The sequence below is a fragment of the Mastomys coucha genome, unplaced genomic scaffold (genome assembly GCF_008632895.1).
Source record: "Mastomys coucha isolate ucsf_1 unplaced genomic scaffold, UCSF_Mcou_1 pScaffold23, whole genome shotgun sequence".
Taxonomy (NCBI): Eukaryota; Metazoa; Chordata; class Mammalia; order Rodentia; family Muridae; genus Mastomys; species Mastomys coucha.
The window spans coordinates 14,845,010-14,857,816 of NW_022196906.1; the positions used below are offsets into that span (position 1 = coordinate 14,845,010).

Below are 12,807 nucleotides of genomic sequence, written 5' to 3' on the forward strand. Positions count from 1 at the left end.
CACACACACACACACACACGAAAGAGACCAATAATATCCAGAGATAAGAATAAGAGACAGAAGCCAAAAAAAGACACATAAAGATAAGGCAGAGACACAAGCAGGACACATCAGATTTGGAGACACAGGGGAAAGAAAACAGATACAAACACACCCAGATAGAGTCACACACAGTTAGTCAACAAACATTCACAATTACAATGGGAAATGAACACACGATGAAGACAAGGAGAAAAACAGTCAATTAACCAGGTTAGATGGCAAGGGCAGATAGTCCTAGATGCTATTTGGGAAGTTGAGGCAGGAGCATTGCTTAAGCTCAAGTATCCAGGGCCAGGATAAACAACACACAGAACTCTGGGGAATAAATGAATGGAAAGGGGAAAACAGAGAGAGATCTAAGGAGAGAGCAATAGTTGTGTAGAAAGTTTAAAAGAAGGCAAGTGAGATGGTTTGGCAAGAAAGAGAGCTTGCTGCTGCTCAGGGCAGGTGGCTTCAATCTCCAGAAGCCACAGAACAAACAGATGTGGAGGTGGGCAGAGTCCCACCTCTCCTATAGAAGGGTGCAGGGTGGAAGTGGGAATCCTGGCATTCCTGAGCCATGCTCTGGGGTAGGAGGTGCAGGGAGCACAAAGCAGACCTTGCCTCACACTGAGGTGGATGGAGTGGGGAGCTGATGCAATGTGAAGAGCACTTGTTGCTCTTTCTGGGGTTTTGTGTCTTTGTGTTTCTGAGGCAGGGTCTCCCTGTGTAGCCCAGGCTGGCCTGGAACTCACACTGTAGCCCAGACTGGCTGGAAACGTACAGCTGGTTTTGCCTCACCTCCCAGTGCTGGGACTAAAGGCCACCAAGCCTGGTTGCACTGTCACTCTTGCAAAGGACCAGGTATCCGTTCCCATTACTCACACAGCAACTCACAACCATCTGAATTTCAGTTCCAGGGCATCCACCCTCTTATGACCTCCATGGGCACCGCACACGGGAGGTGCACAGACATTTAGGTGAAATACCTACACACATAAAAACATAAATGAATAAAAATATTCAAAACTTCAAAAATGTTTTTTTTTTAAACAAACAAAAATGTATTCTTTAAAAGGAAGGAAATGGTGGGGAAGGGTTGGGAAGAGAGGAGGGGAGAAACTGTGGTCTTGATGTAAAATAAATTATTTATTTATTTATTTATTTAAAGAGGAGGTAATAGGCAGAGACAGGGGCCTCTTGAATGGTACATGTGTGCATGATACAGGTGTGTACTTCTCATTTCCCACCCCATACCACTTTCTTTTCTTTTTCTATTTTATTTTGTTTTGTATTTTTGAAATAAGGCTTTACTATGTAGCCCTGGGAAGCCAGGGACTCATTATGTAGACCACGGTAGCTTGTAACTCAGAGATCCTCCTGTCTCTGTCTCCCAAATCCTGGGATTAAAAGCTTGTTCCTGGCTCTGGAGAGGTCTACACAAAGAAAACCGAAGAGACTACAGGCAGACCCTCTCCCTCCCACACACAAACTGACTTCCACAGCAAGCTCTCACAAACTGCCCTGGACTTCTCCCAGGCCCATCCCAGCCAGGTAGGGACGTGCATGCTGGCTTCAGTATTCCAGAGCCTACAAAACAGAAGATCGCACTACCAGACTCTACTGCAGCTACCGTCTCCATCTCCCCTCCCTCCCTGCCTCCCTTCTGTTTGTTGAGACAGGGTCTCACATAGTCCAGACTGCTCTCCAACTTCCTGTGTCTGTTGGTGGCCTTAAACTCCTGATTCTCCTTCCTCCCCCTTCTAATTGCTGGAAATACAGATGTGTACTGTCTTTGCTGCTCTAGGTGAACTGTTAAACTATTAAGTCTGTTGAAATTCATCACAAACAGCCTCGTCTTCCTTTCTTGCACCAGGATCCCATCCAAAGGTAATTAAGACAGACCTCACCGAGCCCTTAGGGATGTCCACACAGGTCCCAGAGCCTCTGCTTACAATTCTTTCAGTGCACATCAAGAAGCAGGTGGCCCTTCACTTCTAAGCCTTCCTTCTTGGTACCCCTTCATTTAGATGATTTCTTCCAGAGTTCAAATCTCAGTTCATGGGTTGGAGATATGATTCAACGTACTTGCTGTACAAGCATGAGAACATGAGTTCAAATCCCCAAAACACACACAAACCTGGACATGAAAGTGTCCGTTTATAATCCCAGTGCTTCTGTGGTGCAATGGGAGATGTCCCCAGAAGCCTTTGGGGCAGCTGTTCTAGAATATTCAGTGTCTTTTCACCTCTACCTGTGTGTTGTGGCATGAGTAGGCCTACACACACACACACACGACTTACTTCGGAGGCAGAACTCTATGGTATAGCACTTGCCAGGGCCAGCAAAGCAAGAACAAAAAACTTAATTTAGATATTGTTACCTCCAGAAAACCCAGTCACACCAGGGCTGGTTTCATTATCTCTCCTCTGTCACTACAACAATTTCTATACCAGAAATAGTTCTGTCACCATGCAAGCCATGTCATGTCACAAGGGCTGCAGATCTGAGAGTGGAGACCCTGGAGAATGTGCAAACCTCCCTCCCCTTCTTCTCTGCCCTTCCCTCTCTCCTTCCTCCCTTCCCTCCCTCCTTGCCTCCTTCCGTTTCCTCTTGAGACAGGGTCTTGCTGTGTAGCCTGGCTGGTCTTAAACGTATGCTCCAGCATCGGCTTCCCAAGGGCTGAAACTGTAGAGGGGCATCATCATTTGTGGACACTCCCCTTTTTAAAACAGGGCTGAGAATGGAACCCAGAGCCTCCAGCATTCCGTTTCTGTGCTCTGCTGCTGAGCTACCCCGACAGCCCTTCACTGGGGGATTCTGGACAGGGGCTCTACCACTGAGCCATGCCCCAACTCCTCACAGGGTATGGTGGCTTGACTAGCAAGGCCTCCAATAGCTTCAGATGTTTGAATAATTGGTCCCCAGTTGCTGGAACTGTTTGGGAAGGATTGGGAGGTCTTCTTCTCTCTGCCAGCACCTTGTGGATCAGATGTGAGCTCTCGGCTATTGTTCTAGCACCATGCCTGACTACCACTGTGTCTCTCATCATGATGATCGTAGACTAACTCTGAAATTCTAAGCAAGCTCCAGTTAAATTCTTTGTCTTTATTTTATTTTATGTTGTGTGTGTGTGGCCGAGGGGAGGGTTTCGAACAGGTTTTTTCTGTGTAGCCCTGGCTGTCCTGGAACTCATTCTGTAGATCAGGCTGGCCTCGAACTCAGAAATCCAGCTGCCTCTGTCTCCCAAGTACCGGGACTAAAGGTGTGTGCCACCACTGCCTGGCTTATTTTATTTTATTTTATTTTATCTTATTTTTGAGGGGAACGCTTTATCTTATAAATTGCCTTGATCACGGTGTCTCTTCACAGCAATAGAACAGTAACACAGGGGGATTCTAGTCTGGGGCTCTATCACTAAGACGCATCCCCAGCTCCTCTGAGGGGATCTAAGCAGAGGCCCTACCACTGAGCCATGCTCTTTGCTCCTCTTCTCTCTGGTATCCAGAATTCTTTCTATCACAAAGCAGTTGGTCCTCAACCCTCATTCTCTCTCACATCTTGGTATCCGAGCAGAATCAAGTGGCCATGCTTAAAGCAGATCAGCTCCACCATCTCCCTGTCTCTCCACCTCTTTGGCATTTACATTGGTTCAGCTCCCATCATTACCCCACTTGGTCAGTGTAGTCCCTTCTGTCATGCTTTCCTGAGCCCCAGCCTTGCGTACCCAGAAGTCTCAGGAGGAAACCATTAACTCTGAGTTAAAGTCTCCTCCCTCCCCTGCTCAGAGCCCTCCACATCCTCTCAGTTGGTTAGCCATGTAGTCTCCTATAAAGTGTTTATTGAACACTTTCTTTTTTTAAGACTTTTTTTAAAAAAAGATTTATTTACTTATTTTATGCATATAAGTACACCTTGTAGCTGTAGAGATAGTTGTGAGCCTTCATCTGGTTGTTGGGAATTGACTTTTAGGACCTCTGCTCACAGAGGTCAACCCTGCTCACTCCAGCCCAAAGATTTATTTATTATTATAAATAAGGGCACTGTAGCTGTCTTCAGACACATCAGAAGAGGGTGTCAGATCTCATTATGGGTGGTTGTGAGTCACCACATGGTTGCTGGAATTTGAACTCAGGACCTTCAGAAGAGCAGTTGGTGCTCTTACCCGCTGAGCCATCTCACCAACCCTATTGAACACTTTCTATGGGCTGCTAGGCTAGTGCTGGGATTTCATAGCCAACAAAAACTCCTTTACATGCCAAATGAAGGTTCAGCAGCTAAAGGCGCTTGCCACCAAGCCTGACAACTTTAGTTCAATCCCCAGGACCCACATGGTAGAAGGAGAGACACAACTTTCACAAGTTCATCTGACTCTATGTACAGATTGTGGCACACATACCCCATTAGATGCACACACATACATACACTCATACATCATACACACAATGCTTAAGGATGTGATGTGGCTCCTGTTGCACCCCACCCTTGCTTCTTCTTACTCTCCCTGACACCCACTTCATTCCAGTCACACTGGCTCTCTCGGTGTCTTTCCAACATTTCAAGCAGATTCTTGCCTTCTTGCTAGTCCCTCTACTCCTAATGCTTTCTTCTGAATATCTTGCCTAGTCCCTTCAGATTTCTCAAAGAAAATCAACTAATCAGAGAGGCCCCTCAAGCCAAAAATAATGTGTGCACGCCATGGTGCTTGTGTGGAGGTCAATGGGGAACTTGCAGGAATTGGATCCTTCCTTCTACTATAGGGTCCTGGGGTTGAACTCAAGTCATCAAGCTTGGTGGCAAACACTGTCACGCATTGAGCCATGTAATGTCAATAGCAATCTATGCCAAATCAGGGCAAAGCTTTATGAGCTGTATCCCCTTCTCTGGATCATGCTTCCATGATGGTGTGCCTGGAGAGCATCTGTTATTTTGGGTCCCAGGAGACCAATGGGTCAAACCTCTCCCACCAGAGCCAGCACAAGACAGAGACATCACAGAAGCAAGAAATAAATCTAATTTGAGCTCAGTGGCTGAGCGATGGGGTGCTGGTCACCATGGCATTGCAGGACGTCTCTAGACTGGTTTTAGGGACTTATTCCTCCTGTGAAACTGTCAAGAAAAGTCATAGATGCTGGATATCTTCAGTACCCAAAGAGTTCCTGCTGAGACCCTCCCTTTTCTTCTTGGAGCAAAAGGTCCTCCTCAAATGCATGCCTTTCATTGATATCTCCTTCTGTTCTTCGGTTCTTTAAAGAAGGAAATGACTTGGGGTAAATAATGCTAGCTGTCCAGCCTGACACATGGCAGGGCAGAACTGACTTCTACAAGGTATCCTGTGATTTACTTATGCGCGCGCGCGCACACACACACACACACACACACACACACACACACACACACACGCTGTTCACATAGACAACGAATGAATTAAAACATAATAAGACAATAAAAACAAAACACAACAGGCTGGGTGTGGTAGCGTACGCCTTTAGTCCCTGCACCATGGAGGCAGAAGCAGGCAGATCTACAGAGAGAGTTCCAGGACACCCAAGACTACACACAGAAACCCTGTCTAGAAAAACCAATAAATAAATAAATCACAACAATGTGGTTGGTGCTTGAGAAATAACATCTGAGGATGACTGCTGGCTTAAACACACACATACACACACATGCACGCACATATACACATGCACATACATGTACGCACACATGTGCACACGCTTGGGGAGAAAGGAGGATCAGACGAGAGCAGAACATACAAGATGCAGGTAGTTCACTCTAGGCCCTCCATGACAGCAGCCACTGACAACAGAGATGTCAGCTTTTAGCCTGAGTCTGGATTTATGGTCCCAAGGTGAGGAGCCATTCGGCTCAAGGCTCCTGTCTCCCATGGATGGTTTATGGCTGGAAGCCAGCCAAAAGTGGGGGGAGGAGGGCTTCCCTTCTCTCCTTCACAGAGATGGTTTATGAACACAAGGCTATGTTGCTTCTGTGTATTGGAAGGTTGGGGTGGGGTAGCACCCACAGAAAAGCCCGTCCCATATCTGGGTTCACTGTCACGCCACTGAGGCACAGTACCCAACCCCTGAGCCATAGCTTAGGAAATTCCCACTATATGTCCATTTATCCTCTTAGCCTCCTCCTCTTTGGATTCTACTCCTTTCCCACAACCCATTATTGAGCATCTACTGTGTGTTTTCAGGTTTTCCCCCCAACCTCTGGGGTGGAAAGATGTGATGATGGATGAACAGAAGAAATAAAGGGTAGATGGGTGGAGGGACGGAGGGAAAGACATAAGGTGTGATGGGAGAGAAGCCAATATGGCTACAATGATGGATGGATGAGGGATGGGGACCAGGCCTCCATTACCCACAACAGTTCAATGGGGGTAAGAATGTGAAGGCACTTGATGTCAACCCTGATGACTTGAGTTGATGTCAAGTGCCTTCTCCAGAATCCATGTGGAGGAAGAAGAGAACTGACTTTGTCCTCTGACCTCTCTGTGTGCTCTGAAGCACACAAACACCCCACCATCAAACAAGCTAAGTAATTAGATGTTTGCTTTGGGTTTTTTGTTTGTTTCGTTGGTTGGCTTGGTTTGGTTGGCTTTCTTTCTTTCTTTCTTTCTTTCTTTCTTTCTTTCTTTCTTTCTTTCTTTCTTTCTTTTCGAGACAGAGTTTTTCTGTGTAGCCCTGGCTGTCCTGGAACTCACTCTGTAGACCAGGCTGGCCTCTAACTCAGAAATCCACCTGCCTCGGCATGTGCCACCACTGCCCTGCAAAACTGTGTAGCCCAGGCTGGCCTCGAACTCGTGATCCTCCTGCCTCTGCCTCCTTCAGGAAATCCTACAGGTGTGTGCCACAACAACCGCCTTGGTTGGTTTTTCAAGACAGGGTTTCTCTGTGTAACCCTGGCTATCCTGGAACTTGCTCTGTAGGCTAGGCTGGCCTCAAACTCAGAGATTCACTTGCCTCTGCCTCTGAAGGGTTGGAATTAAAAGGCATGTTCCACCACTGCCTGGCTTAATAAATGCAATTTAAAAAAGAATCATTATTCTCATTTTATAGACAAATTGATTTAAAAACTTGAAAAATATATTTAACCTTAGTGTATCTTGTATGTATGTGAGTGTGTGTATATATATGTGCTGATATATGCATATATATATGTGTGTATATGATATGTGCATGATATATGTATCATGTATGTGCTGAAATGTTCGTGTTATAGTGCACATGTGGAACTCAGTACTTTAATTTGTTTGAAACAAGGTCTCTTGTTCACTACTGTACATGCCAGATTAGCTGGCTCCTGAGCCTCCAGGGATTCTCCAGTCTTCATCTCTCATAGGAGTGCTGGTATTACACACATGCACTACTGCACTCAACATTACTGGGTTCAGGGGGTTAACTTAGCTCCCCACATTTGCAAGGCAAATTCAGACATCTCTTCATCCCCAGAAAAATGAAAAAAGAAAAAAAACACCCTCATTCTAAACTTACTATATGCTTGCCTGTAATAGATACCCATTGTGCACCCAGTCATTGGTTTCCACTTGAAGGTAGAATCCAAAATGTAATTGCAGATTCAGCTATAAGGCAAATATTTATTGTGATTCTGGTACATCAGGCCATAGTGTGCAGCAATGAGCAAAACATGGGCTTCCTTGTAGATGTTGCTGGTTGTCTTTGTGGTGCTGGGATTGAACACAAGGCTGAGCACCAGCCAAGCACTCTAGCTCTGAGCTCCAGCACCAGCCTCTGCATGGATCCTCCAGTCTAACAGAGAATCTGAATTCTCCTTACCTAATAAGGAAATTGGTGTTTAGAAAGATTCAGTGAGCTCCCTGCTCCTCCCTGTTCCAGAGACAGCCATGTCTTCTTGTGCAGTGCCAGCCTCATCCCTTAGACAAAATGGTGAAGGTCGGTGTGAACGGATTTGGCCATATTGGGCACCTGGTTACCAGGGCTGCCATCTGCTTTCCACTTGGCAAAGTGAAGATTTTTGCCATCAACAACCCTTTCATTGACCTCAACTACATGGTCTACATGTTCCAGTATGACTCCATCTATGACAAATTCAACGGCACAGTCAAGGCTGAGAATGGGAAGCCTGTCATCAACGGGAAGCCCATCAGCATCTTCCAGGAGTGAGATTCTGCTAACATCAAATGGGGTGATGCTGGTGCTGAGGATGTTGTGGAGTCTACTGGCATCTTCACCACCATGGAGAAGACTGGGGCCCACTTGAAGGATGGGGCCAAAGGGGTCATCATCTCTGCCCCTACTGACGATGCCCCCATGTTTGTGATGGATGTGAACCACAAGAAATATGACAACTCACTCAAGATTGTCAGCAATGCATCCTGGACTACCAACAGCTTAGCTCCCCCTGGCCAAAGTCATCCATGACAACTTTGGTATTGTGGAAGGGCTCATGACCACCATCCATGCCATCACTGCCACTCAGAAGGCTGTGGATGTCCCCTCTGGAAAGCTGTGGTGTGACGGCTGTGGGGCTGCCCAGAACATCATCCCTACATCCACTGGTGCTGCCAAGGCTGTGGGCAAGGTCATCCCAGAGCTGAATGGGAAGCTCACTGGCATGGCCTTCTGTGTTCCTACCCCCAATGTATCCATTGTAGATCTGACACGCCACCTGGAGAAACCTGCCAAGTATGATGACATCAAGAAGATGATGAAGCAGGCATCTGAGGGCCCACTTAAGGGCATCCTGGGCTTCACTGAGGGCCAGGTTGTCTCCTGTGACTCCCACTCTTCTACCTTTGATGCTGGGGCTGGCATTGCTCTTAATGACAACTTTGTAAAGCGCATTTCCTGGTATGACAATGAATACAGCTACAGCAACAGAGTGGTGGACCTCATGGCCTGCATGGCCTCCAAGGAGTAAGAAACCCTGGACCACCCACCCCAGCAAGGACACTGAGAGCAAGAAAGGCCATCAGTTGCTGAGGAGTCCCTACCCCAACACTGAGCATCTCCTTCACAATTTCCATCCCAGACCCCCATAATAACAGGAGGGCCCTAGGGAGCCCTCCCTACTCTCTTGAATACTATCAATAAAGTTCACTGCACCCACAAAAAACAAAAACAAAAAAAGAAAGATTCAATGATTTCCCCCCAAGGTCATGTGGTCCATTAAGTTGCAGGGTCAGAATTAAAACACATATCCAAACCTCAATCTTACCACTGACAGAGCATATATTCTGAAAGACTTAAGGCAGAGAGGTTTGTTTCTGTGTAGACATGCTTGTATAGAAGAGGCAATTAGTAGTTTTGTTAAATAAATTCAATTAAATGAATAAAAGGATGAATTAATGAACTGAAAGATGTTGGAAGTACAGATTTGTGGATAGTAGATTAACAGATGGTTGGATGATGGATAGTGAATGTAAAGAGGGATTGGAGGATGCACATGTGTGTGTGTGTGTGTGTGTGTGTGTGTGAGAGAGAGAGAGAGAGAGAGAGAGAGGCAGATGGAAGGATGAAGGGATAGAAAGATGAAGATGAATGAATGGACACATGGATAAAAAAAGAAGGTGGATAGACAGAAGGACAGAGAATGGATGCAAGGTTGGATGGATTGATAAATGACAGATGGCTGTCTGGGTGGATGGAAGGAAAGATGGCAAGCTAGTTAGCTGATTAATGAATAGAAGGAAAGATGGATGGAAGGGTAGATGAATGGATGAATAGAAAGATAGATGGAAGGATAGGAGAGATGAGTAGCTAGTAGGATGGATGGGTGAATGAGTATTGGTGGATAGAGGGCTGGATGGATGAGTGGATGGATGGATGGATGGATGGATGCAAGGACAAAGAATGGACAGGTGGGCTGGGCAGTGGTGGTGTATGCCTTTAATCCCAGCACTTGGGAGGCAGAGGCAGGCAGATTTCTGAGTTTGAAGCCAGCCTGGTCTACAGAGTGAGTTCCAGGACAGCCAGGGCTACACAGAGAAACCCTGTCTCAAAAAAATCACACACAAAAAAAAAAAAAAAAAAAAAAAACCAAAAACCAAAACAAAACAAAAAAAGAATGGACAGGTGGGTGGATGGATGGATGGATAGATGGATGGATGGATGGATGGATGGATGGATGGGAGGAAGGACAAAGAATGGATGGGTGGATGGATAGATGGGGAATCTAAAGAGGTCTCTGTTGCCTGCAGTTCTGTGACCCAGGACTTATTACTGATTTTCTCAGTGACAGTAGCTTGGGATGCTGCTGCCACTGGCCAGAGTTGAAGAACAAGTTGGAAGAATCCAGATTCTATACAGACCTAAATAACCTTGTTTATTTTTCTCTCCTTTCATTTTCACGGGTATATGGATCTTTGGCCAACATGTGTGGTTGTGCACCACATGCATGCCTAGTGCCCTCAAGGGTCAGAAGCAGCTACTGGTGGCCCTGGAATTGGAATTAGAGATAACTGTGAGCTACCAAATGGGTGCTGGCAACTAAACTTGGGTCCTTTACAGGAGTAGCTGGTGCTCTTCATGCTAAGCTAACCCTCCAGGCTCCAACTCCCCCTCTTTGAGAAAGAGACCTGGAACTTGTGGCTACCCCCCTCCCAGTTGCTGGGATTGCAATAGTTAGGAGTCTCCCACCTCCAAGACCCTTGCTGACCTCATGCCATAGCCACCTCCCAGGCTGATATCATCTTAACAGCTCTAGCAGCTCATGCTGCAAAGCATGTTGGGAAGTCACAGGAAGACTGCAGGCTGGGGCAGGGACAAGAGAACTGGGGGCTTCAGCAGTTAGGCGCAGGGGAATGCTACACCAAGGTACTATTAGCTTCAAAGGAGTCAGGTCTGTCTGGGTTCATAAGCACCCCCACTCCCAGCTTATAGAAACATACAATTCATGAAAAGCAACACATAGGTATACCAGCTAAGCATATATAAACATATGCATACATAAACACAAGCATACAAAAATTCAATATATGAACACACAAAATCGTAACTCAAGGCCAGGTTAAGTCATTTGCCACCAAGCCTGGAGATCCAGAGGGTAGAAGAAGAGAAGTGACTCCTGCAAGTTGTTCTCTGACCTTCACATGTACACTATAGCATGCATGTGCACGCACGCACACACACACACACAACATATGCAGAACATAAACAAAAATCGTAACTCAGACATTCTGACGAACCCTGCACATGTCCCCCAGATATAGCAAAGGCTCTTGTTACACAGACACGGCGGCACATAGGCACCCACACAGACTTCCACTTGGACAGGAAAGGTGAATTTGGCTTGATTTCAATGACACCATCAATGTCCCCCCGTGACAGCAACACTCAGAAGGCTCTGTCACATCTGTACATTCAAATTCATGTCACATAATGAACCCACACCCATAGTCAGGGATAAACAACTGCGGGCACACAGTCAGACACATGTTCATCCAATAACAATCACACAGGGACACACCCACACTGAGGAGAACACACCCACACTGAGAAGAATATACCTGCACCCTTATGTCAGAGACACACTAACTTTCTCTTTACTGCCCACTCCAAGCCCCTAAACCATAGGCTCAGACAGAAACAACAAGACATACCTAAAAAATGACACTTGATGTCACAGGCACACAAAAAGACACCATGTTTCAAAGAACTGCAGGTCTGAGGAGCTGGGCTGAAAGCTCAATGTTTGTGTCAAGTACCATATGTCCCCTGGCCCCAGGCCTGGGCCATGCCCTGGACTCAGCGAGCTGCTGTCCCCACCCCTTCACACCCCACAGCTGTAGCTTTTGGAAGCAAAGTCCTTTTCTGACCAGGAGGAGAGGGCTTATTATGGATGTATAAGGGGCTGGTGAGATCGTAACAATATGAAGGGAAGAAGAGATGGAGTCAGATGTGTGGAATTGAGGGGAGTCCTACAAACAGACTAAAGATCAGAGGGGCTCCCGTAAGGGTTGAGAACAGGGCATGAGGGAAGTTTTCAATAGAAGAGCATCTTACCCTGTCAACAGGCCAGAGCCACCATGATTTAAAAAACTGAGCGTGTTCTTCTCCCTCCCAGGAACTATCGGCAGGGGAAGGAAGCAGGGGGGTGATAAAACAGAAGGGAGGCTGAGGAGCTTCTGCCTGGGTTCGAGTCACCCCACTCCCCTCTCCAAAGGTGAGGAGTTAGGGACATTAATATTCAGTATTCCAGGAAACAAATCATTGGAAGGGAGATGCTGGTACCAAGTGCAGGGGAAAGAGAGAGCCAGGCAAAAAAAAGAAAAAAGAAAAAAGAGACACTAAGTCAGAAAGAAAGACAGAAATAGAAGGGGGGTGGGACTCATCAGGGAAGGAGAGAGAGAACACTTCTCAGTGACACTTAGACACAGCCAGATTCCCACAGGCTGAAGATATACAGAGACTTCAAGTTGTCCCCTAATCACTCCAACACAAGAAGAACAACCTCTTGGCTCCCCCAAACCGCCCAGCTCCGCCCCATTCTGCCGGGATCTGGTTCAATTCCGCAGCCCTGCCGCCTCCGCCTGGGGCTGGAGCCAGCTTGGTACCCCGGTGGCACTAGCAGGTCCCCTCGGAGAGGACTCTAGCCCAGAAGATGCAATCATCAAACCCAGAGCTATGCCGGGCGCTGGGCTCCCTTGTGCCTCGGGGTCCAGCCCGGGACCCCCAAGAGACCACGTCCTCTCGAGATGACATTCCCGCCTGTACCCGAGATTCTGTCACTTTGGGGCTGTGAGGGTCCTTTTCCCAAGAGCTGCCGCGGGGTCTGCGGGCACCACGCCCCCCC

The 12,807-nt window shown here is 47.0% G+C and overlaps 1 protein-coding gene and 1 pseudogene across 2 annotated transcripts in view; one reads left to right on the forward strand and one right to left on the reverse strand.

The window, feature by feature from the left end:
- Olfm2 (olfactomedin 2) overlaps window positions 1-12,807 on the reverse strand; it is a 78,965-nt gene that overhangs the window by 44,106 nt on the left and 22,052 nt on the right. The window lies entirely within an intron of this gene.
- LOC116071992 lies at window positions 7,932-8,934 on the forward strand (annotated as a pseudogene).